Source organism: Triturus cristatus, chromosome 2_1 (assembly GCF_964204655.1).
Source record: "Triturus cristatus chromosome 2_1, aTriCri1.1, whole genome shotgun sequence".
Lineage (NCBI taxonomy): Eukaryota > Metazoa > Chordata > Amphibia > Caudata > Salamandridae > Triturus > Triturus cristatus.
Genome location: NC_140581.1, coordinates 494,619,217 through 494,645,409, shown reverse-complemented (window position 1 = coordinate 494,645,409; position 26,193 = coordinate 494,619,217). Strand labels below are relative to the sequence as shown.

At 45.1% G+C, this 26,193-nt stretch overlaps 1 protein-coding gene across 2 annotated transcripts in view; it reads right to left on the bottom strand.

The window, feature by feature from the left end:
- Window positions 1–26,193, bottom strand: part of ZNF366 (zinc finger protein 366) — a 498,300-nt gene that overhangs the window by 140,509 nt on the left and 331,598 nt on the right. Inside the window, exon 1 of one of the 2 annotated variants that reach the window (XM_085632351.1) lies at window positions 22,705–22,826. The exons of the other annotated variant lie outside the window; for it this stretch is intronic. The gene's annotated coding sequence lies outside the window, so the exon portion shown is untranslated. Of the gene's footprint in view, window positions 1–22,704; window positions 22,827–26,193 lie in introns of those variants that run through there. 2 annotated transcript variants of the gene reach the window in all.

Sequence of the window (26,193 nt, the reverse complement as noted above, 5' to 3'; positions counted from 1 at the left end):
GGCGCGCCAAGATAGGGCTCTGATAGCGGCATACCTACGATGATGACAGGACTAGGACTATTGCGTCTCTGTTATCAGTCCACGGTGGGATGAGTGAATGTGATCAGAACATCATCTGACAGAAAACCGGTACACACATATCTCCCCACTGGAGTTAAATCCCAGTGGGGAGATATTTTTGCAAACGATGTTGATAGGAGACACCCTGTTTCATTATTACCATTGGATTATCCACACCAGTTGCTGCTAGAGTTGTTTTTAGTGGCAGAGGTTACTTTGCATGTGACACTTTCCATAAAACACATTACTAGCATATATGGTTATGAGGTATTGGACTGTTTCTTGAGTGCCACATGAGACCTGCCTGGGGAACAAGAAGTTTTTATTTGTTCAGAAATGTGTGCTGTAGAATGTTCAATCTGGCCATATATAAAAAAAACTAAAAAAAGTTCCACATGGGATTTTTTGCTCAATAGTCTTGTGTAGCTACAAGGGAGATGGCAAATGGGGTGGAATTGTGTGTTGGTCTATAGCTGTTCCATTCTCTTTATTAGGTCTCGCCTGGCGATAGCAGCGCACATGCGTTGCCCTCGCCATACAAGGGCTTCTTGTAATCAATATGGTTTCAGAAGGGGACTTGAAGCCCCGCCCCCTCTTCCCATTGGCTAGCGTCATAGCTTAGGCTAAACGCTGGCATTCTATTGTTAAGGAGGCTTTTTAGTCCCTCCTTGTTGCCGCCCTGTCCACTTTTGGCCCCGCCCACCCGGACTGGATCTTTTACTGGCGGCAGTACACAGACTCTTTTAATTATTAGCTAAGCACTTTTTTTCCCATTTGTGTAATGTGTTGCAATAACAAGCGTCCGCTCTTGTTTTGCCTCCGCTTGTGATGCCCTCCCCCCACCACCATCAGCCCGTCTCTTATGTAATTCACTTTCAGACTCTTTGGGACACTCGCGACCGCTTGTTTTCCTACCCCCTATTTATTTTCAGCAATTTGTTCTTTATTGCATTTGTACTACTTGAAGCCGGACGATGTGCTTTGTTTAGATTCAGCGCACGCACCACGCTTTCACTTTCGGACTGTTTGGGACACTCGCGACCGCTTGTTTTCCTACTCCCTAAGTATTTTCAGCAATTTGTTCTTTATTGCGTTTGTCCTACTTGAAGCAGGACTGGACGACGTGCTTTGTTTAGATTCAGTGTGCGCACCGCGCTTTCACTTTTGGACTGGTTGGGACACTCGCGACCCCTTGTTTTCCCACCCCCTAATTATTTTCAGCAATTTGTGCTTTATTGCGTTTGTCCTACTTGAAGCAGGACTGGACAACGTACTTTGTTTAGATTCAGTGCGCGCACCACGCTTTCACTTTTGGACTGTTTGGGACACTCGCGACTGCTTGTTTTCCTACCCCTTAATTATTTTCAGCAGGCTTCAACTATTCAAAAGGAAATATGCGAGGGTGTGCTACTTCTACCATAACGTGACCAACCCTGTATTGGTACAGTAATAGGAGCTCGTTTCTATTAGAGATGCATGAACAACGTGGATAAACAATAATGTTTGTAGCCGAGTAGGGAAAGTGGTTTGTTATTACGCGGGCTGCTAATTATTTTCAGCAATTTGTTCTTTATTACGTTTGTCCTACTTGAAGCAGGACGACGTGCTATGTTTAGATTCAGCGCTCAGCAATTTGTTCTTTATTGCGTTTGTCCTACTTGAAGCAGGACGATGTGCTTTGTTTAGATTCAGCGCGCGCACCGCGCTTTCACTTTCGGACTGTTTGGGAAACTCGCAGCTGCTTGTTTTGGTAGCCACCACCTTCTGAACTTGGGAAGGTTACGCATTTCATTGGACGTTGCCTTAAAACTAAGACGGCTTTTGTTTTAGCTCTTTCCAGCGCAGTTTTCCGGTTTGTGCCACCCACATCTTAACGACTTCAGACAGATGAAAGATTGTATCTGCCATTGCAGGAGCCCTGCAGTTGGTACATTCGTCCACTGAGCTATACAGCTGTTTGACCCCGTGTGAGAATGCCTTGGTGGTCCCGAGGGCTGTAAAAACTTTTGGGGTTCTCCGTTGGGCAGGTGTTAGCGCATCTCACGTGATGTCTTTGACACCTGTTGGTCACAGTTCGCGTGCAGTTTCCCGAGCAGTAAAATGCCTTCCGGACACACTTCTGCGACACATGTGCACTCCAGATGTACATGAAACCCTTGGAGGGCGCCGAAAGGAAAAGATGCCCTTTGCAGCAGTCAGGAGCAGGCGTCATCTAGCCGGTAGGATGTTTGCTATGGAAGCAGAAACACACATCCCCACTTGATTATCAAAACGGTGTGATCCTGGCATTCCTGGGAAATTACTTCACAGTCCAGTAAAGGGCGCACTTAAAACACGTTAGTACCAGTATGAAGAGCGATATAAAATGTGGGCTGGGTAGAAGCAGCGGCGTGGCCCAGGAGCGTCGGCGTCCCAGTGCGGGCCCCCCTCAGTGTTTGTTTAGGGGCTCCTACTTAAGCTCGCTGTAGCTTCTTGGGCGTGAGCTCGATCGTGAAGGGCTTGGCTGGCGCAACAGAGCTGCACGCCTCTTTTTTAGGTCAAACGGCACATAATTACGTGACGTGGCTTAATTGAGGCTTGCTGTCTTTAACTGTGCACCCCTTTTAGGGGTCCTGTGCTCCCAAGAACATCCCAGGATCATCCCAGTTGGCGCAACCTAAGAGGGCCCATGGGTCTGTGCACCTGCATCAGTAATGTGCCCTACAGGTAAAAGTGTTCTCGTGTGCCCCTACAATGGGTATTACTAAAAATGCAATAGGTCTCGCCTTTCACTAAGTTAAAGCCATTTGCTTTGCTATACACTACCATTAGCAAAGCAAATAGCTTTAACTTAATCAAAGGCGAGACCTATTGCATTTTCAATGTTTTTCTGCTTTGTAAATGTTCACTCTCCCGAGGAAGACACACTGACTCAGTCTTTGGACAATACAATGGAGAAACAAACCCTGGCTGTGCACGTCTCACAGACTACCAGCAGACAGTGAGGGATCCTGAGTCCTTCCTGTGCATGCAAGGGACTGTCAGAGCCCTCCGCATCCTATCGTTCTTTCCTCTGCTCCCACCCTTTCATCCTTCTCAGTCACCGCTTAGCATCCCTTCATGAACCAGCTAATGGAGGCTGGAGACGAAGAGGACAGTCACAAGAAAGGTTTCACTCTGTGATAGTACCCCTCACTCTCAAACACCTGCAAGTAACCAAAATGCACCTGAATCTACAAGACTTCACAAAAACAAGCAATGCCGTCCATCTTCCTCCAGAACTACTAGACTGGGCTGAATTTTCCCACGTGTAAGAATTAAATGAGAAATGCTGGTTTACATTAAAGGCAGGAAGAAGGGAGCCTATAGAGAGAGCGGCACCTTGAACGACCTTAGCTCTGCGCTCCTGTGAAAGTGGTCAGAAGACACAACTGCAGAGTGTGAGAAGCCCCGCCCAGGATATCCTGACCAAAGATGCTCTTCTTCATTAAAAATGGAAACCACCGGAAGAAAGACACCAGCATAAAATGTACAGGATATATACGTAATGTGTAACAAAGGGATCTGCACAAACTTAGGCTAAAGGAATATAAGGAAGCCATCAATAAGGAAAAGGTCTCCTATTATACCAGGATGGTGCAATCCTTTAGATCTTCTAGGGAATTGTTCTCTATTGTCAATTCACTCCAAGCTCCTTCAACCACGGCTGTTACAGAGGTCTCCCAGGTCCTTTGTGATAAAATGTCAGCCTTTTTTTATTCTAAAATAAGCGACATTTACTCCTCCTTGGAGAAGTTAAACTCAGCTGGACTCTTAATCAGCCTCCCTGCTGAGTGCCGGGTAGGCCCTCCGAGGGATTGCTGTTTGCACTCCTTTCCTCCTATCTCGCAAGAGGAGACTGAGCAGCTGCTAAATGGGGTCAGATCTGGCTCCCCCCTGGAATCCTGTCCTCTCAAGATCTTACAACTAGTGAGGGAGGCCACTGTACCCCCCTTGACTTCTATCATTAATGCTGCTATTTCCTCCGGCCAGGTTCCTGTTTTATGGAAAACGGCGGTGGCTAAACCCTTGCTTAAAAAGGCTTCTCTGGATCCAACTGAATTAAAAAACTTTCTGCCCATTTCTCTTTTGCCGGTTCCAGCTAAGATCTTGGAAAAACATCTCAATCGTCATCTTAGCTCTTACTTGAGGGAACATCAATTATTGGATGGGTCACAGCATGGGTTCAGGAGTGAACACAGCACGGAGACGGCCCTAACCGGTGTCTTGAATAACATCCGACAACAGGTTGATGCTGGCCATTCTACCCTACTGATCCTCCTGGATCTCACGGCAGCCTTTGATACCATCTCTCCTGGCAGATTGCTGGCAAGACTGCGGGAAATCGGGATAGTGGATGTTGCACTCAGCTTGCTCTCCTCATTTCTACTGAATCGATCGCAAGTAGTTAAGATGGGCCAATATCTTCCTGCCCCGAAACAACTATCCTGTGGAGTTCCCCAGGGATCCTCATTGAGTCCCACTCTTTTCAATATCTATGTAGCACCGCTCGCTGCTGTGGTAAGGTCGTTTGGCCTGGAAGTGCTTTCATATGCCGATGACACTCAGATTTTGATTTCCATCACTGAGAGTGTCTCTGCCTCAGCACTTAATTTTAAGAACTGCATGAGAGTGGTGTCTGCATGGATGGTTGAGAATTATCTAAGAATCAATGGGGATAAAACGGAGATCCTTATCTTCGGTGGGAAGACTGATATTTGGTCAGAGGCCTGGTGGCCGGATTCGCTTGGCTCCCGCCCCATTCCCAGTGCAACTACCAAGAATTTAGGCATTATCATGGACTCCTCGCTTTCCCTGGGGTCTCAAATAAATAGGACAGTTGCTACCTGTTTTGGAGTGATATGGATTCTAAAGAAGATTTTCCGTTTTCTGCTCCTGCCTGCCCGTAAACAGGTAGTACTGGCCCTTGTGGTGTCCAGGTTGGACTACTGCAATGCTCTTTATTTGGGGGTTAATAAGGGCCTTTTGCATCGTCTCCAACTAGTACAGAATGCCGCCGCCAGGCTGGTGATGGACCTCCCCAAATTTCACTCAGTTGTTGACACTATTAGGAGCCTGCATTGGCTTCCTCTGAGGATGAGAATTGTGTTTAAAGCCTTGTGTTTGGTTCACAAGGCTTTACATAAAAAAAGGGCCAGAAGACATCAATAAAATGTTTCATAGATACTGCCCTGGTAGGGTTCTTAGATCTGCAAATAAGAACCAGGTTGTTGTTCCCAGGACTATAAGAGCCAGGTTGGGGGGGGGGGGCTCCCTGATTGGGGCAAATCTGTGGAATTCCCTTCCTTCCACTGTTTCCTCTTTGGAATCCCATCTGGTTTTCCAGAAGTCCTTGAAAACCTGGCTTTTCACCTGTCCGCCTGCTGGGTCTAATGTGAATTGTTAGCGTCTTCATCGTCGGATATTTCCTTCGTCGATCCAGTTCCATAGCGCCTTGATGCCCCTGGGCTAAGTCTGCGCTTTATAAAACTTATATTCATTCATTCATTCATTCTAAACAAACGTAAGCCACAACACGAAAAATGTGCTGTGCTTACCAACCAATCTGTACTTACGCGGCGGCCATTTTAGGACTGTCGAACCTATTGACATGCAATATTAAACTTCAAACAAGGGTTAGAGTAGACAGCATCACTGATAGAAAAAAGAGCAGGCTAGAAGGAGTGCAGGGCCAAGTGGCCTGCCACAGCTGTTTTTAAAAATGTTTCTCTATCCTGGGCCTCGAAGTTCCAGGTGCAGTACAACAGATGCTACCTTCTTGCCTAAACCTTAACGGTTGGAAGGGCTTCATATGAGGGGCCAAAAAAAAGATCAGGCGGTTATTGGCTTACAGCCCTCCTCGACGCAGAGCCTTAGAGATGTGAATCCTTACTGTTAGAGGATTTACAGGATTGGGCTCAGAGGAATAGTCCTCTGCAGTGGATTCAATAGAGCTTTAGATAAAATGATTATTCTGATTATTGAGAGTTTTATATAGCGCTGGCGGAGCCCGAGGGTATCAGAGCGCTTTACAAGACATGTGACACATAGTAGCACTAATGGGAGTATTGTGCAGCTGTCGATGTTAATCTATCAAAACATGCGTGCCGATGCAGGGACTTAAAACCTGTATGTAAAAAAGCACTTGAGGGGATTGTTACAGGTAGACTTTGGGCAAAGCTTTCGGGTTGGGTCTTCCTGACATCTTGTTCAGAGTTATCCAGTCCTTGGACATTCATACTTGGGTACAGGTTACCTCAGGAGGTAACTAATCATTCACCTACAAATTCTATTCAAATAAAGGGGTATCCAGTTGGTATATGGCAGTCGCAGGTGCTGCAACGGTCACTCAATGACCCTGGGCCTCAATGTTCAGCACCGGGCCGACACTATTCCAGCTGACCAATCAAATGTAGGTTTGTAAGATACTCTTAGGAGTTTTGGAGCGTACTGCAAAGTAAATCACCTGGCTGGCAATCAATTATATACAATTAAATATTATAATTTATAGGTGCTGGTCAACAAAGTAGGGAAATGGCAGATACACGACTCAGAGATTAAAGGTGCCCCTTCGTATCGATAGATAGCGGTAGAAGTTAATTTGAAGAAGTTCATCTGGTGCATTTAGCTCCTCCTACTCTAAGGGCCTCTGCGCACAGGCATGCCATGAGACGGATATCTGGTCATCTGACTGGCTGTCAGTACAACTGTTGTCGGGAGTTACTCGTACTAAGTTCATCCCTGCTTTGCAATATGGGCGAGAGGCTCTTCACAGGATATTAGGTGTTTGGTTGGACCGGAAACAGGGCAAACTCTTTAAACTATTGTTGGAGCAGCCAGCACAAGTCGGGCCAAAATATGTTTAGAATGTTGCCTGTTAATTCAGACCCTTGTGGGGGTCTGGTTCCGTGTCTGAGCTACAGAACTTAAAGCAAAACTCTGTCAGGAGCTAGACTGGTGATCGAGGCCGGTGCCAGCCATTCCAATGGATGTTACCCTCAAGATGGCCCCCGCCCAGCGTCATATAAAGATTCCTGGGCATCTGAGGCCTCAGACGAACAGTTCAAAAGAACCTTGGCCTAGCAGGCTAAGACCCTTACACCAACAAAAGATGTTGACACATTATAGGGAAAAACGCCAAGTCTCTTTGTATCGCATTCTTATTGGATGGGACAGTGTTGGTCATACGTAAACGCTATTTAATGAGGTTTCAGAATTGAATTCATGCTGCTTTGACTCGGGCCTATAGGCGTGGGGAACGGGGACAGTCGCCCCTAGAACAGGAGCCCTGGTTTTGATGTCGTTCGTGAAAGCGTTGCACGCTGGTGCTGTGGTCCTGCATTAGTGGCTGCCGCAGCCTTTACCTGTGGCGGTGTGTGGCCTGCCTACCTGCACTGATACAGTGCAGACCTTATGTAATTGTGAGGGTGCCATGCAATGACCGCTGTTCGTAGTTTTCTACCGAGCAGAGTGATTAACGACTCTTTTTAGTATATGTACTGAGGTCCAAGAGGAGGTTGTTTTAGTCAGAATCTGTTCTTTTATTTTATTTTTATTGTGTGTATAAAGATGATATTGCATTGGTTTCAATTAACTTCAAATAAAGTTAAACTCTGTAACTCAGCTAATGTTTCTGGCTGACTTATGTGCCTGGATGGCTTCGAGTAGATGCCCCTCACATCTTACAGAAGCAGTGACAAGGAGGCTGAACACTGCTGCTGCCATGGGGACACATTTAGAACTGTTCTGCCCCCTGGCAGTGTGGGTACAAGCCTGCCTATGTTCATTACACAAACTGGCCTCACCGTGATATTGGAAATACTCGGGTAATAGTGCACTTGTCCCTGGCACGCATTTCCCAGTTAGCGGGCCTCCACGTCAATTTACCGGAATGCCAGGAGTAGTGGAAGTGACATCACGTTTGGACCCTATGTGACTTTTGACACTCTGTCACCCTCCCATTAGCTGTTTGTGAACTGTCTAACTTTGTAATTATTTGTCACGTCTTTCTCAGATGTTGCTGACTTTTTCACCCCTCCTGTCTATATTAATGGTGTCTTTCTCACTGATCTCCTTAAAATGCATTTTACCCTCTCTCACCTTACTTTCTCGCCTGTTCGGTCTCTTTTTCCACTCTATTTCACATTTCTCCCACCTCTCCTACTCCCTGATTTGTCCTTTCTCATCTGTCAATGTCACAATATTACTGGTGTCTCTTTCATCCTTCTTTGCCTCTCTCAAACCCAAATCCTCCTGCCTTTGTCTCTTGATCTCTCTACCTTCTCTCTGTAGTGTCTTCTTCCTTTCGTTATTTTAGCCTCATTTCACCTCAAAGCCTTTTACCTTTACCCTCTTTCTCTCTCCTTCTATCCCCTGTATTTCTTTCTTACTCCCACTACAAGCTAAGAAGGAGTGGGAGACACAGAGGCGACCCACACCACTTGCAACACTAAATGATTCTTTTCCCAGTTAGCTACTGCCCGTCCTCTGAGGAGAGAGGGTCGCAGGCGTGCTGGGGGTCACACGAGGCAGGCAAGGTGTTGCAGCTACAATCGCTGGCGGCCCCTAAATGCCGTCCATGTAAGCAGTGCGCAGTATGTCCACCCTCACTTGAGTTAGTATTTGCAGAAGGGGATTCTTGTCTTGATGGTTGGAGAGAGCGGCGCGTGGTAAGCACGGTGGTGGCCACATCTGATCCCGGTTGAGGTATAATTTACCGCTGAATTGAAATAGATTTTTTTAGCATCTATAAAATATTCATTTTGACACAAATCCACTCCCTAATATTTCTTCATTCCGGAGGGTTTTGGACGAACCAGCACTCTCTTCCCGATTCATGGATTTCTCGTGTGCATGCAGGGCAGGGGCGAGCTTGGCCCACGCCCACAGAACCCAGCATCCACAGGGGCGGACAGAGCGGTCTGCATGGCGGTCATGCAGCAATCTCCCCAACCTGAATCCGGCGGTCCTGCTCAAATGTTACTACCAGCCTCAGGGACCGTCTGAGACATCTCCTCAAGCCTCTGCCTTTCCTCCTGCTCCTATTTACCTCTCAACACCTAACTTCCCCCATCCCCCCCACCACCCAAGCACCCCAGCTGTGGATAACAACCTGGCATTAAGGTCATAACAAGGGACCCTGCAGCTCCGGCAACGCTGGAGACCCCCAACCCTTCTCGGGCCGCCAAACTCTTCCAAGAAGTCCCATTTCGCCAAGGCGGCAACAAATATTTGTGAGGTATGTGAGACTCAGGGGACCCTCTCCACATTTCGCATGTGGGCGCCACCATCTTACATTATGCCGCTGCTTCACGTCAGTGTGATGAGCTGAACTGCGGGTGACTCAGGGGAGATGGAGCAGTGGGGGTGTTTGCAGGGGCGTAGCTTGGTCAGTAAGATGGGGGGTTAAGCTTCAGATTTTCCAACAATCACTAGGGCATAGAGTGTTAAAACACATTATACAACAAGGAGAAGCATGAGAGGGGCTTAAGGGGCAGTAAAAAGGGAGAATAAACAGCTTGGTGGGGTACTAAGCAAGATAAAAATCAATATTTTGTAAAATATCTAACATTTTGTAAGACTTTCAAAACAGAGAAAACGGAGTGTGTGTCCGTTTTTGTCTGTGTTTATGTAAACATCCCTGGTTAAATCCGACAGCCACTTCACCACACTTGGCTTAAAGCACTTGTACCTAACTTTTTATCCAAAAACACATCCATTCTATTAGGGGGGTGTAACACCCCAAACAACACCCCTGAAGCTACTCCCCTTGGTTTTTGTTTCCACAGACCCGTCACCGCTGACTGCTCTGTTATAATCAACCAGAGACTGACCGGAGAACACACCAGAGCCCTCTGCTGCCTCATTTTACCCAGCAGCAAGGCCCCAAAGTTGGTTCTGAGCGAAGGCCGGACTTTTTCACATGCACGCGCAGACACCAACTGACATTCAAAACCATCCTTTCTGCACCTCCTAGTCCGGAGGCGGCCTGTGTAACTGCTGGTTTTTATCTTGTAACGCGAGTCTTTATTCTGCACAGTAATGTGACCCCTGTACCCCTCCTGTACGATCAGGGTATGACGTATGACAGACTGACAGACACTTTTGAAATATTCGAATCGCATGCATATACCACCTTTTTCGATGTCTGGGTGAACCAAGAATGCCCTGCTTTAAACCAGGGACCCTCTGAGATCTGAGGGCTTCTGGCTGGAGGTTTGATGCTGCTGGGGCACCACTGGGTTGTTCCAGATGTTCTTCTTGCTGTTGTGCTACTGCTAGTCATCCTGAGGCCAGCACCAGGTTTCATTCCGCGCATCAGTGCTGATGTGGGGACACGAGCACAAAGGGGAAGTGGCAGAAACTACGCGGCTTTCTGGTGTGAATCTCTTCAGAGCGGACTTTCTCTCAGCAGGCAAACTGAGCAAAGAGCAGCCCGGCCTGCTGTGGCTGGCGTAGGGAGAGCCACCTTGCGCCATACATATTTATGGCAAATCCCTCTTCCCGTAATAAGTATTTATAAACCACAACTTCCTCTATTGTACACCTTATTTCCTTTGTTCTTCTCAACGCAGCCCACTCTCGCTTCCTTTACAGCAAGCACGTGCAATTAGAAAGTGGTCACAAGGTAAATACTTCCCACTAAATCATTCAGGTTTCAGTTTAACCGAGATATTTCATAGATGGATTTACTTTATTTATACTGAACATCTTTTCATTTTATTTTGTTGAGCTCAACTTATTAAAGTATTGTGCATAATCTTAAAACATTATGCATAATATTAAAGGATAAGATTTCAAACATGCAGTGGCTGAAAGAGGCTGAAACAAAGTCCCTCTCTGAACATATAGATTATTTTTTTTCATGACTTTTTTTTTATTCAAGACCTAAAAATGAACATAGAATAATATCAACGAGAGCCTCAGCTGGTTGGAGATATTACTGAAGGAGGCACACTTTTCAGTCTGGTATGTGTTTGGATGAGAGGCAGAATAGGTAAACAAAGACCAGGTGGTGGAAGAGGTTGTGGAACATAATAGGGTCGAGAACAAGAAAAATAGTGTTGCAGGAGAGAGTGGTAATTGTTATAGAGCTAAACTTAAGAACATGGTTAAAGAGGAGTAAGAAAACATGGAGGGAAGGCAAGGGCAACCTATCCTGGGGGCACTGGGACAACAAATGGAGCAAGGAAAATTGTAGGCAAAAGAGAAAAGGTTGGGGTAATGCAACAAGGGGAAATATGAGAAAGCAAACAGATTGAAGAAGGAACTAGATAAATGCATTAACAAGAGATTGCAGGGTGCAATGGCATTGACAGGGAGACCACTTAGAAAGAAAGAAAGAAGATCATTGTAAGAGCACCCAGGGCAATACAAGACAGAGTAGAGGATAAGGAGCTTAGTGGAAGGACATTTTCATAATGCCGTGGAGGTGAAAGCAACAGAAACGTGAGCTTAGACGCGTGCTCCCTGAGACAAACGTTACAACATCGCTGGATATGGGAGATATATACAAAGGTTAGAATGTGCATATATTCGAGGAGGCTAGGGGAAAAATGGACCCCATGGAGGGCAACTTCTGCTATATGGAAGACTAATCGGAGCAGTGTGCATTACATGGGCCGACTAATAAACCTAAAATACTTACAAATGATGTGTTTAACGACATTGACCCGTAGCAAGATATATCCAGAAATGGGCCCTAAGTGTCTGAGGTGTGCCGTAGAAACAGCCAGTTTCATACATATGCTATGGACATGCCCAGTGTTTGCTGCTCTCTGACAGCAGGCAGGGGATGCACTAAAGAGCATTAGAGGGAATATGCCATCGCTGGAGCTTCAGTAGTGCATACTAGCAGCAGCGGCCCGTGCAGGTAAGTGTGGTGGGGCCGGGTCGGGGAGGGATTCCGACAGATGACAACGGTGGGAAATTATATAAATAATTGATTTTCCCTCGTCGTTGTCTGTCGAAAGCCCCCCCCCCCCACGCGGCCCCACCGCCCCACTGCTCTTACCTGCACGAGCTGCTGCTGCATACTAGGCTTACACCGGAGCCCAAAGGGAAAACATATGTAAGACAGGTTTATAGCGTTAGGCCTGACACTAGCGCATAGACGTGCAGCCATATATTGGAAGCAAGCAGCGGGCCCAAAGTTTGAAATATGGATGAAGAATCTACTAGTACGGTCCATAGCAGAAGAATATAGAATTAAAGCAACTTGTGCAGCTTGAAAACTGACGAGGCCTTAGAGATTTGGACAAACTTAATTGAAGCTATTAGACCATGATAATGCGGAAGTAAATGAATCTTCACAGTCATTGAATGGGCCTACATGATACTGACACAGGACCCATGCAAACCCAAGACTGTGGAAATATGAGGGAAGTGTTGGTGAAAAATATTGTAAGCATGTTACTTTATTACTCTAGTAGTTTAGACTTACCTGCTTCAAATTTTTAAAATGTTTACAAGACATGGAGCAGAAGAAGAAAGGAAAGTTAATGAAAAATACTTTAAAGTCAAAGAAGAAGGCTTTTTAAAGTTAATTTTAAAATGTATAACATTCCTAAACCTAAAAATACACAAACATATGGCCAAGAAAACAGTTGCCGAGCACACTTACAACTGTTGCCCAAAACAGTCATGAGCTACGCCTGTAAGGGAAGCTTAGTAAACACCCCCAACAGATGTCACTTAAGAACAGATGTAGGCATAACTTAAAGAAGTCATAGGTTATGCCTATTTTCGTACATCAGAGCCTATTGTCTTTATCAGAAAGGGTTGTACATTGATATTGTTTGTTAATGTATCTTCTGGTTTCCCCTCAAGGATTAGAACTATCTTCCGAGTTTACACAATACAAACTTTAGTTTTAACTGCGGAGTATGGTCATCCAATGAGATTTAAGGATTGTATTGTAATCATTTTAGTTCATATTGGCCTATTTCTGGATCATCTTAGTGGAAAAAAAGAGATTTAACCCATATAGTCTTTGCAAGCAAGGTACTCTTTCCTAGCCTTTTGGAGGAAACTCCAATAAAGTTCCTGTCCACCTCCTTGTGTGCACCATGAGGTATGCACTGACCTCCAGCTAAATATTCCGTTTCCTAGTACTTTTCCTTTAAACAACAATATCAAGAAGATGACCTAAAGGTTTGACTAGAGGATCAGGTAAAATGACCAAAAGTTGATGCCAGTTACTCCATTCCTCCAAGACACAGGTAAGTTATACTTTTATAAATATATTTCTAATTGAATTATCTTGTTTAAAAACCTCCTCAAGGAACGTACAGGATACGGGGTCCCGCATGAAAAAGATAGAAAAAGCCTAAGTTAGTATGAAGAACTCCATGCAATATCACCACCATCTCTCCCAATAGCACATGCGAGATCGTAAGAGTTTGACCCAAATTATTTAGTTTACACTGGAATCTGGGATATTTTGTGAGTTTACTGTAAATTGCACTTCTATCTTCGTTTTTGCATTTTTTTTCTATAATTTTCGTAAACATATACATATTTATTCTCAGTGTACGGCAAAAATCCATAATTAGTGATAAATGTTTATATAGATATGCAGTAACCCATTTAAGAAAGAAAAAAAGTAAAATGCTAAACTAAAATAATGAAACAATTAATGGTAATTATTTGCATTAAATACGTTGATGCCTCCTTTTGATTTACACCTGAAGGAGCAAGTGCCCTTGAATCTTGACATAGCTAAGATTAACTAACCAAATCTAATGAAAGAAAACTTGAGTAAATGACTTCCGGTCCCAGTAGTCATGTTTTGCTTTTTATTAAGGACATTGTTGAATTCAGCATTTTTATAATTTTACTCGAAGTGATTAATAGCAGTAGATGAACAATATCAGAGGCAGAACAACAGACAATAGATCAATATCCTTGTGCCCTGTTTCACATCTCCAGTGCCATCCTGATTCCTCATTTTCAATCAATTTCATCTTCCATTACTCTAACCCAAATCCTTATGTCCCATCACCTTGATCCAATTTAACTGTAGCCCCATGCCTTGTCTACACGTGTGTCCCATCCCTTATCCAAACCTTTACCTCAAACCCAAACACAAACCCTTAGACATACCCTAAACCATAACGACTCCCCTTATACCATTCCTTACTTTGAAATTGTGCATAATCCAATCCCTAAAGATAATCAAATCCAATTAAATTTCAATGTTTTCCCTTACAGTGAATATAAATAGACCTTTCCATACAAAATCTAAAAACCTCAAGACAAATTAAATAAGAAAAACTAAGTTAGCTGCAAAGTTTGTGATGGAAAAACGTGCAAGAGTAAATTATTTTTTCTAAAAAAAAAAAAGTACTTAGTATCAGAAAAAATATACGTTTTGGGTAGTACAATCTGTGCACAGGGAGCCACCTTAAAATACACGTCAAGTCCCTGCTTCCAAATGTGGCTTCCATGTAAATTCACCTGACAGCATTTTGGCTTCTATGTTCACTGTCGGGAGGTTTCCTCCCATCGTGTTTTGGTGGCTTCTTTAGGGAGATTTTCACTGCCATGACAATCGGCCCGTTCTGACACTGTTGTCAGTTGAATTTACCCTACTAATGAACACCTTTTGATCCACATTTGGACCAAGGAGTGTGCTGAACCAAGAAGGGAAGGTGGGTGAGTACAGAAGACAAGAGAGAGCTGGGGAATCATGCAGGTTCATTGTTTCTTGTTCCCTAGTTCTTTCAGGCTGCATTGTACCTCCGAGCTGGCATACCAGGAAGGAAAAGCATAATCCAGACTCAGTCCCTTACTCCAACCCCAACTCTAAGCACAATCCTAACCCTAACCCGTACACCGTACTTTACATCATCTGAACACTAAAAACGTGTTCTCATCTTAACCATAAACAAAACCCCAAACGTCTTCCAAAATCCACACCTGCTTTTTTTTCACACATTTTTTGTAAATGTTTTTTGTTTGCAGTCTCCACTTTTTACGTTTATACTTTTTTATTTCTGTGGTTTTGTTACTCTGTTGTTTTTTTTGTAGCGGAAACCAACAATTCTGAGTTTTGCGTGAACTAATTGAAGCTGAACATGTCTGTATGAAGATGAATGTCATCCATTGGTTTATTACTTCTGGGTTGGAATCCCTCACTAAAGAGTTGTAAAAACTGGAATTTATGAGTGTGGAAGTAATTTAGAATGTAAAATATTTTCTGCAATTGTGTAGGACGTAATCAGTGTACTCCATTGGAGGAACTAGGACTTGCTGGACAGCCTAAAACAAATAAAGCCAGCAAATAGAAAGCAAGCACACGTGAATTACAAACTACAAAGCTAATGATGAGCAATGGGTGGAATGCATTCCCAGGGGAGCAGTCAGAAGTCCTCAAGAAGTCTTTCCACTACAAGGCACCTGCACTGTCTGGTCGGCTTCGACCTAAAAAGCCATGGGGTAGACGTGGAGTCATCGAGAAAGAGCAGCGAGAAGCTGGAGACGAGGCTTATTTTGTGGTGTTGCAGCATGCTTCACATATGCACACCAGCTGGGCCTTTCTGTTGTTACTCTCTGTACATATATGTGCATGCTGGTACCCCTGAGGAGGGTCCATTAGAACAGGCCTGTCTAGTTCCTGGTAATATGGTTGGATGCCGCAGGTGAGGAGCAGTGAGTAGAGATCAGTGGTCGAAAATACTGCATACATGTATTGGTGGCTAACTCATTCAGAAATGCACAATGCAGTGGTGGATGAAGTTTCAATAGACACCAAAGAGGGCCAGCACCATGTTCTATTACCAATGACATCCGCTTAAACACTAAATATATCATAAAGGGAGCAAGGAGAGGTGAACTGGGAAAGAAGTGGCCAGTAAGGATCATTTTTGGAGCCAAGCCAGAGGTCACATTCACAACATAATGTGGTTTTGCAGAGGGACGGATACAGACAGAGCATGGACTGTCCACAGGAGGACCCAGAATTGGGAAAAGTCTTCTCCTTGGTAAATGAGGATCTGAGAATGTGCCTGCTCGTCTTTGGTTTAGACATATAGACTACAAGGAACGTACTGAGAACGGCTAAAAGGGCCAAGCAGGAGGGCTTATTTTCAGCATACTACTACTCCTCGGGCTAGACTGGCCCCTGTACCCCTGAACTTCTGAAAAAAATGTCAACTCCTTCCCTTTCTGTACGCCCTGCACCATAACGCGCTATACCTCTGGTTTTCTATTGTATTTGTAAATGTGTTTTTCCACATATTTGCGACACCTCCTCAGTGCATACTTACATGCTAGTCGCAATGCTTGCATGATTAACATTACATTCCCAATAGGTTAGCACACACTACCCTCAGGGAAGATTCAGCCCAAACAAATACTCCGAATGCAAAAAACTACAGAGCACAATTGAAGATTAGAGGTAAATACTCAGGAGTAATATGATAAAAGAAACCAGAACTGAGTGCAAAGCTCATCCTCCCAGCAGAAGCGTTGCATTGGAAAACAGAGTGAATTTAAAATTAGGAAGGAGCAAGGTAACAATTTTTACAAACAAGCAAGAGTGAAGCTGAAAACTACGTAGGCCTGTGCTGAAAAAGTGACTAGGATTTAGGCAGACCGGTCTGAGCAGACTGTCTTTATAAAAAAAGCTCTGTGTTTGATAAGGGGCACGCTTCCTCTGGAGGAAAGGGTTTGTAGAACAGTTTTCAATACAGCTAACTCAATTCAATTCAATTCAATCTTACTTTATTTCGATTTATATTATAAATCATAAAAAGCATACAATAAAAACATTCAATAAAATTACAGCTCTTTAAAAATATAAAAAGGAACAAAGTTTTTTCCAAGTTAAAAGAGAAATCTCTATTTTACAAGAATTTCCTATAAGCACAACCAAAGACGTTAAGATTATCGGAATTGTAACATTAGGTAGACTCAATAGCTCTTTGATCTAGGGTCTTTCGATGATGAACAATAGATTTTAAAAAACTAGCTACTGTAAATACCAGTAGGTCTCCTTCCAACATCTGCAAGAAGAGTAAGGCTGGGCGACATTGTCTGAGGCCAATGCGCCTCAAAAAGGTAACAAGCAGTTTTTTCCTAATTTCTGCAAAAAATTTACAGAAAAGGACAGTGTGGAGAGTTGATTGTGGGGAGATAAGGTCACAAGAACAAGCAGGTAGAATTTTAACCCAGTTGTTTTGTACTGGGAAAGCGATTATTCGATGGAAGATATTCATCCTGAGTCTTACCAATAGATAGCGCTCATAGCTTGTCAGATTTAGAGTAAGATAGGGCTGCAATGTTGGTACCGATTGGATCCTTAGACTATGAGTAACAGATGGTTTACTAACTTCGCTCAATAGTCTCATCTCCTCCAGATGGGCGAGTGCTTTAGTTTTTAAGATCTTTCTCGACACCTCACATATTGATGTAGGATTGTAAAAATACTTGTCCCAGCCCAAATCATGGAGGAAAATTGCAATGTGCCGCAGCCACTTAGACCTATGAGCGTTATCCAGGGTTAGACAGTCCAACAGGAGCGACTGGGAAAGGGTGGCTTTATCTGATGACCATATTTTACGCCATAGCAAAAGTGGCTCCTCTTTTGCTAGGTCCGCCAGATGTACAAGACCCAATTCTAGATGACAAGCAAAAGTTCCCGTACTCCCCGGAACTGAAAGGAGAGACCTCAAAAAGGAGTTTTCAACTTTCTGGATGGTATCCGTGTTCACGAAACCCCAAAGACCAGCCCCATATAAAGCCACTGATAAGCATTTAGTTTTATAGATCTGGATGATTTCGGTTGGAGCTCTATTTCCCAATTTCCTAATGAAGTTGAGAAGGGCTGTGACTGTTCTCAAGAAGAGTAGTCTTCGAGTTTCCACTGCCGCTTTCCAAGATAATTTGTGGTCCATTGTTATGCCTAAGTAAGAGTATGTATGGGTGGAAGCTATTTTTTGATTATTCAGGTAGATACCCCTCATTTTATTTGTGTTTGTATGGGAGGAACTTGACCTCATAACAAAAGTTTTGCTTATATTTATCCTCAGGTCAAGACTCGCCATGAATGTGGCGGATCTATTCAGATTTTTTTGAAGTTCACGGGGGGTGCGGGCCAATATGACCGAGTCATCTGCATAAAGTAGTGCAGGTATTGGGCGCTTGTTTATCATCGGGAGATCCTGGGATCCCTTCAGCATCTCTTTTTCCAGAGCGTTTGTATACAATGTAAAAAGAAAAGGGGCTAGGACACATCCTTGCCTAACCCCTTTTTCTACTGGAAATGCGTCCGTCAACTCCCCCCCACCCCATAACAAACTCGAGCAGTGGCATTAGCATAAAGTTCCCTGACAAAAGTAAGCAAGTTCAAAGGGGCCCCTATGTCAGCCAATATTACCCAAAGTTTGGAGTGGGAAACACAATCAAACGTGGCTGACAAGTCCACGTAAACCATATATAAATCTCCTTTTTTAATATGCACATACTTGTCGATCAAAAGCGAAAGGTTTAGGGCCTGTTCGATGGTCCCCAAGAGACTCTCAGAGGCCGTAAATCTGCACCCCTCAGAGATCCACCACCGAACTCCATCCCATCATGCATACACAAGTGACACTAACCCAACAGATTGCCAGAGGCCGTCAATCTGCATCCCTCAGAGATCCACCACCGAACTCCATCCCATCATGCATACACAAGTGCCACTATCCCAACAGATTGCCAGAGGCTGTCAATCTGCATCCCTCAGAGATCCACCACCGAACTCCATCCCATCAGGCATACGCAAGTTCCACTACCCCAACAGATTACCAGAGGCCATCAATCTGCACCCCTCTGAGATCCACCACCAAACTCCAGCCCATCATGCATACACAAGTGCCACTAAGGCAACAGATTACCAGAGGCCATCAATCTGCACCCCTCAGAGATCCACCACCGAACTCCAGCCCATCATGCATATACAAGTGCCACTAACTCAACAGATTACCGGAGGCCATCAATCTGCACCGCTCAGAGATCCACCACCGAACTCCATCCCATCAGGCATACACAAGTGCCACAACCCCAACAGATTACCAGAGGCCGTCAATCTGCACCCCTCAGAGATCCACCACCAAACTCCATCCCATCAGGCATACACAAGTGCCACTACCCCAACAGATTACCAGAGGCCGTCAATCTACATCCCTCAGAGATCCACCACCGAACTCCATCCTATCAGGCATACACAAGTGACACTAACCCAACAGATTACCAGAGGCCTTCAATCTGCATCCCTCAGAGATCCACCACCGAACTCCATCCTATCAATCATACACAAGTGACACTAACCCAACAGATTACCAGAGGCCGTCAATCTGCATCCCTCAGAGATCCACCACCGAACTCCATCCTATCAGGCATACACAAGTGCCACTAACCCAACAGATTACCAGAGGCCGTCAATCTGCACCGCTCTGAGATCCCTCTCCGAACACCATCCCTTCATGCATACACAAGTGCCACTAAAGCAGCAGATTATCGGAGGCCATCAATCTGCACCCCTCATAGAGCCACCACTGAACACCATCCCTTCATGCATACACAAGTGCCACTAGACTAGAAGATTACCGGAGGCCGTAAATCTGCATCCCTCAGAGATCCACCACGAACACCATCCCATCAGCATACACAAGTGCCACTAACCCAACAGATTACCGGAGGCCATCCCTCTGCACTGCTCTAAGATCCACCACCAAACCCCCTCCCATCATGTACACACAGAGAAGGTGCCCCTCGCCTATCCAGCAGACCACTCTGAACAGTCAACATTCATCCCTCGCGATCCCAGCACCATAAAGCTCAGCTACGGTAAACAACCCTCCCCGGTCCAAGCCCCCAGGTTCAGAAGCACCCTGCCAAAGCATACTGAAACCAACCCTCAAGAGCATCAGAAATGGATCCCTACGCATACTCTCGCATCATCCCTGAGGACTGCAATGGCATGTGCATGATCCCAATCTTAACTTCCATGAACGGAGGCCCACGGATACCACCTGGACTTGGACACTTATCCGTACATGGTAGAACTTGCACTTTTCAATGCAAAGCACTTAGCATTAAAAGGAAGAAAGTTAAATGGTGGCAGAATCACAGATTGATCCTTTTAAAAACAATGTAAAGCTCTTAGTCAAGAGGCAGACAGTGTGCTCACAGTCTCAGTGGGCATGGGGGCTAATGCTGGAGATCAGCTACGGTCGTAGGGAAACAGTAGTAAAGGGCCGGTGTCAGCTAGCATGAAACACCCTCATTACACATAGGTAGTCGCTGGGCACTGATGCCAGGCTTGCCAGCTGCCATCAAAGGAGGCCTAGGCAAAGTATGGAATAGTTTTAATATCTTGCTATATTTGGCTAGATACAAAAGACCAAGGTTAGATGCAAATGTTATTTACTAAGGTTCCATCCAAAGAGAAAAATAAATGTAAGTGTACAGATCAGTGCAGCCTGACCAGTAGAAGTGCAGACATCTGGCGTTGGTGGCTGACCACACAACAGACAGCTGGAGCCCTAACACAGACACTTTGCAATGGGCAAACAAAACAGGACTGATCCATCACTGCCCCAGTGTTCTGCTGCTCACTAAGGAATGGAGCAAACAGTATTTACTCCAAACCAGTTTTGCACCAGTGCAAAATATGGACCAGTCTGTTGCCAAACTATTTTTTCTGCGTCTAGATGAAAAGAAGTTGGGGGGGAAAAGCGTGAGGCAATGCCAGTTGTTGTACTGTACGTAGCTGAAAGCGCGCTGGTTAGAATGTTGTTGTTAAGATGACATCTACTAAACCCCTACAAAGATTTCTAAGAAAGAAGTGCGGTCTCCAAATGGGACTTTACTCTCCATTCGTGCCCTGGTGCAAGGAGCTACTTCCACGATACGGACTGGGCCGGTGTTACCAGCAGCAAACAGAGCCCATTGTGCCGCTCTGTCTGTCGCACCGGTGTAATCGCGGCTTCAAGTATAGTGCACATGCTTGCGTGTAATGCATTTACACAGAGATGAGGGTGACCTGGAGAGATCCTCGGACCCCCGTGCAACCAAGCGCTTTTCACACTTGCTGCACACGCACTTTACATGGGAAGCTGTTCCCTGAGCGACAAATAAAGTGCTGCAAATGCAATGATAAGTATTTCTATCTAACCAGAAAGCATCTGTTGTGTAAATGAACCAATGAAAAGCAGGGATGGGTACGCTGAGGATGGCACACAAACCCCCCTCCACGCCCCGCACACCCCTCTCTTGACGCAGTGTCCTCTCCCCTCCGTCCCTGCACTGGTCACTGTGAACATCCATCTTGCACAGGGTAGTGGTAGGTTTCTGCTGCATAAGGCACTCACATACATACATATACGTTAGTGCACACTACACCGTCAAAGCCATTTTGTGAAATGATGCCGATGCTGCTTAAGTTGTGGGTCACGTTTTCGAACTTGTGCGGCTTCAAGCAACAGGAGGCGCATACAACAAGTAAACGAGACGCAGGCATAAAGGCATGCATTCAAACACAGGGACCCTACACTGCAGTCCATGATTCCGGGCACATCTTAGGACACTGGCACCACGCGCACACTGCTGTGCACAAGCAGGGTCTGATCACCAAATGTTGTAACTGGCGCCGTTTCGTGTCCTTGGTAGTCGGTGAGGCAGGCAGTGCTCGATGCAAACGCCGTTTGCCACTGCAGGCTTCCGAAGCTGGGAACCTGTCACAAGAACGTGCCTGTTTTGTGTGTCCTATTTTGTGGACGAGGTTGTCTATTGCTTTTTGTGCTGTTTTGTATCTTTACTGTAATGTTGCTATGAGATTTAGTTGTGTTTTATTGTGGTTGTTCTGTTGACTTGTGTTGTTTTGCCACAATATGTTTAATTGTATTTTTAGGTTGCTTTGTGTATCCTATTGTGTTATGCTCTGTTGTTTATTTTAGAGATGTCAACAAATGCTGCTACATTAAAAAAAATGCTCCACAAACCTTCCTGCGACAAGCACCAAATTATAACAAGGTGGTAAAACAGCGCGGATCCAGCTCTTCAACTACTTCAGAGTTCAGACACCAGTTAGCCCAAAAATGTGTCAGAGACCTGCTTTAAATGAGCGCTTCGAGTGCTCACTTTGTGATATAGCGCCTCGTCTTCAAGCGGTGGTCCCCTCCCTGCACCAAGCAATCCCCAGCACTGGAGGTAAAACTCAACCCCCGACGAAGGCCGCTCAACTCTAAATCACAGATAAACACACTCCCCTTCCCCTTGTTTTGTAGCCTCCTGCTCGCCTCTAAGACAAACTTGTGGACAGCTGTGAGGCTAATTTCTACTCTGCTAAGGTTGCGCTCCGCCGTGGCTTCCCGCAAGAAATGTTAAGCTGTTTGTGTAATATAGAAATGGGCACACACGCTTTGCTCCACTCCCCGCACAGATGTTGCACGGGTGCAGCCATTATGAATTAAGAGTGATGGAGAAACCAGATGTGCATGAGTGCGCGAAGGCTGATAACTCAACGCCGCCACCACCCCCACTCACCTACAGGCCTTGGACGTGAACTGAAGGTGCAAACACCCAACGTACAGGATGTATTTAAGTCCATTGTCTGCTCAAGAGGGGGTAAAGTGTACTCACCACCTGTGGAAGCGAATGATCTAGGCGCTGGACCTACCCCTGGCCGTCCTCTCAGCTCCTCTCCCGCCCTCTGCACGCGCACAGACCGCTCTGAATTACGGGAACTCGCAGGGACAGTATTTAACTCGACTTAAGAAAGAGAACAGGAACAATTACTCGGTTCTCTGTTTTTTTCTGATGAGTACCTTGGAAAGAAGGAAGGAAGGGAGGGGAGAGGAAGTCAACAATCCTTTTCTTTCCTGCAGAGAAAATAAGGAAACAGAAGATAGACATCTTTTTCTTCTCAAGCAAAATGTTTGGCACTAAAATAATATTGAGAGGAATTCCTCAAGTGTCGTATCTGCAGGCCTTCGGTCGGCAGCGGCGGCCGCCTGATCTTCGTTCTGTACGATTCCATCCTCAGGGCAAATCATGGGCGAAGGCTGTTTCCGAAGCACTCAGAAAGGTCCCCTGGCCATTGGGCAAACACACAAAAAGCATGTGTCTCTTCCTACCGACCTAACCTGCCTTCAATGTCATGGCCTGTCTCTTGCAATCCATGCAGGGGAACCCTTTCTCCCCAGCAGTCCAGAATTATTTATATCAGGGCCAATGACTCAAACTTGAATAAGGCTGTTTGTAAATATCATTAGTGCAGTGGAGACAAAATAAAGACACCTTAGCACAAAAAATACAACAGAGGGCTGAGAATAAACCAACACAGATGTGGATCTAAAACAAGGGGCGATGAGACAAGACTTGGCATCATTTAACTGCCTTTGAAAGAGCTTTACAGAAAGAATATACATTGCCTTGGAAAATGTGGTGCTGTACATAGAACAGTATGGATTGTGTGTGTTTGTGTAAGTTTATGTTTTTGCATGTTTGAGGTCTGTGTGCGTTTTTGTGCGGGGTTACCTGTTTAAAACAGGATTACAGTGCCAGAGTTTGATGGTTGGGTGGTCTGGAATGCGGTATTAAGCCCGGACAAAGTACACAATCGGGCCTATCACAAAAGGCACGTTTTTGGAGTATGCAAAGCAGCGCTCCTGCAGTCAGTGGTGGCGGCTTACTTGTAGAAATTGTGGAGAGGCCTCACGCATGCACATATCCATCCACAAACACCCATCGACAAGAACACACAGGGACATATAATCACACCCATCTATTCCCTAGTGCACACCCATGCACATACACAAACACCAACCAATTTACAAACATATAACAGCACACATATACACCCACCCATTCACACGCACACATACAAATTCATATACATTCATATGTCTGCACACCACCCCAAACATTCAATAAAGCACTTCCCTGGCCGACGGCAGTGGAAAGGCAGGACTAGTGTGCGAAGGATGAGAAGCGCGGTGGTCCGGGACAGAGCGGTGGGCTGTGGCCAGCCTCAGGCAAAAGGAACTGGAAGATCCTGCTTCATACTCACATTGGCTAACCTTGTCAAGTGTCAGCCAGTGAGAGGAGGACATTTCCTAACTTGTCCAAGGATGGGATCAGTGAGACTTGTTGAGTACTCTGTGACATGTTTAGAAAGGGTGGTGTTAGCCGTCACTGATTGACAGACCATCCTGGGCGCTTCCGGGCTGAAACATAAAGCACCCAAAGCTGATTCTATCAGTGACACTCTCCCTCATCATGAGAGGACAATCCTCCCACTGATGACGAGGGAAAGAGTCACTAGCATGGCTTTGCTAGGATGATGACACTGCCATCAGGGCTTTGAGATCTTTTGCGTAGCAAATCTTTCCTTTCTGGTACATGTGCATTAGGACACGTAAGGTGCCTGACTGTCTGACCCTGACATGATGAGTGACCATCAAGCTGACGTTTGCTCTTTTAACATTACGATGAATAAAAATAAAAGTAAAATTATTTCTTATAAAGTAAATATATTAAAAAAATGCAAATAATGTATAAACATGAATATATTAGCTTGAAAATAATAACGGCCGCACTGTGCCCATTCCAGGGACCGTACCATACTTGTGCACCTGTATTACTAAACACAGCCAACAGTCGTATTTGGTGGTCGTTGTGGGCCGCAGTTTTATTACTTATTACATAGGTCATACCTGTACAACTCCCCTGGACACCTTCTTTGGGCCGGGGTCATAAATCATTGTCACACATTATTACAAATTGTGTATCACACATTGTCAGTTGGACATCATAAATCATGGGTCATAAATCATCATGTACCATAAATAATTCGGCCGCAATCGGTCATTATTTTCGTTTTCATAAATTACTCTGCCTGATCATCATAAATCAGCGGCCATACATTATGGGTCATAAATCATCGGTATGTCATAAATCATTCTGTCACCATCTGTCATCTTTTTGTTGTCATAAATCATTCTGCATGAGCATCATAAATCATCAGCCATAAATCATCGGCTGGCCATAAATCACTGGTTTGTCTTTTGCATCTCCTAGGGTTGTAAATCACCCTGACAGCTCGTAGATTGTTCTTTGTTGTTTACCATGCCCCTTTGCGTGTGGAGTTAGGCCCCAACTCACTACCTTGTTAGTCTCTTTTGTGCCCCACCGTCTGGCGGGGGCTGGGCTGCGAGTGCCCTCTCAGTTTGCTACCCCGATTTTTTGTCAGGCATACTCACCCAGCCGTGAGGCATCCCGAAGTGATTGGCCCTCCTTCTACAAACCTTCCTGGTGATTTGTTCTCATAACCAAACCAATACACTTTTTGTGTCTGCGTTCCTTTTTCAGTGGGATTTGCACTCCCTTTGCGCTCTCTTTGTGTGGGGGGGAGTAGCTTCTCCCCGGAGTTAGGCCCCAACTCGCTACCTTGTTAGTCTCTTTTGTGACCTGCTGTCCAGCGGGGGCTGGGCTGCGAGTGCCGTCTCTGTTTGCTACCCCCCTCATTTGTTAGGCCAACTCAACCTGTCGTGAGGCATCCCAAAGTGAGTGGCCCTACTCCCACACACTGCACGTCGGTGTGTCACCTTAGCCATCCATTGTACCCTTAGTTCCTTCCATTTCCGTCAGCACTGCGACTCTGCTGATCCGTAGGTGTGGGTGGGTGAGACTCGAAAATCATTGGCACCGCTCCCCCGGCTCCCTGATGTGCAAGTGAGCTCCCCCAGGGGAAGCGTCGCCTTATATCCCTCCCTTCCTCTTTTCCCATTGTTCTTGGAAGGGGGGAGGGGGCCTCAGGCGTGTTTTGCCATACGGTGCTACCCGGCGGCGAAAACCAGATCCGTTCCTGTTGGGCTCTGGCGGCCATTATGGCGCCGGCCTTCGAGGCCCCATTCGGGGCGGCCTTTGCTATATATATTTTACTCTATAAACACATATTTAAATAATGCATTTTAATAATATTAAAATACCATGCATATATTATGCACCTAAAATCATTCTTAAACAAAATATATAACATTTGTAATTTATATTAAATAATAAAACACCACAAAAACATACAATAACTTTTTAAAAGAAACATTAAAATATATTTTTAATTTATTCAAA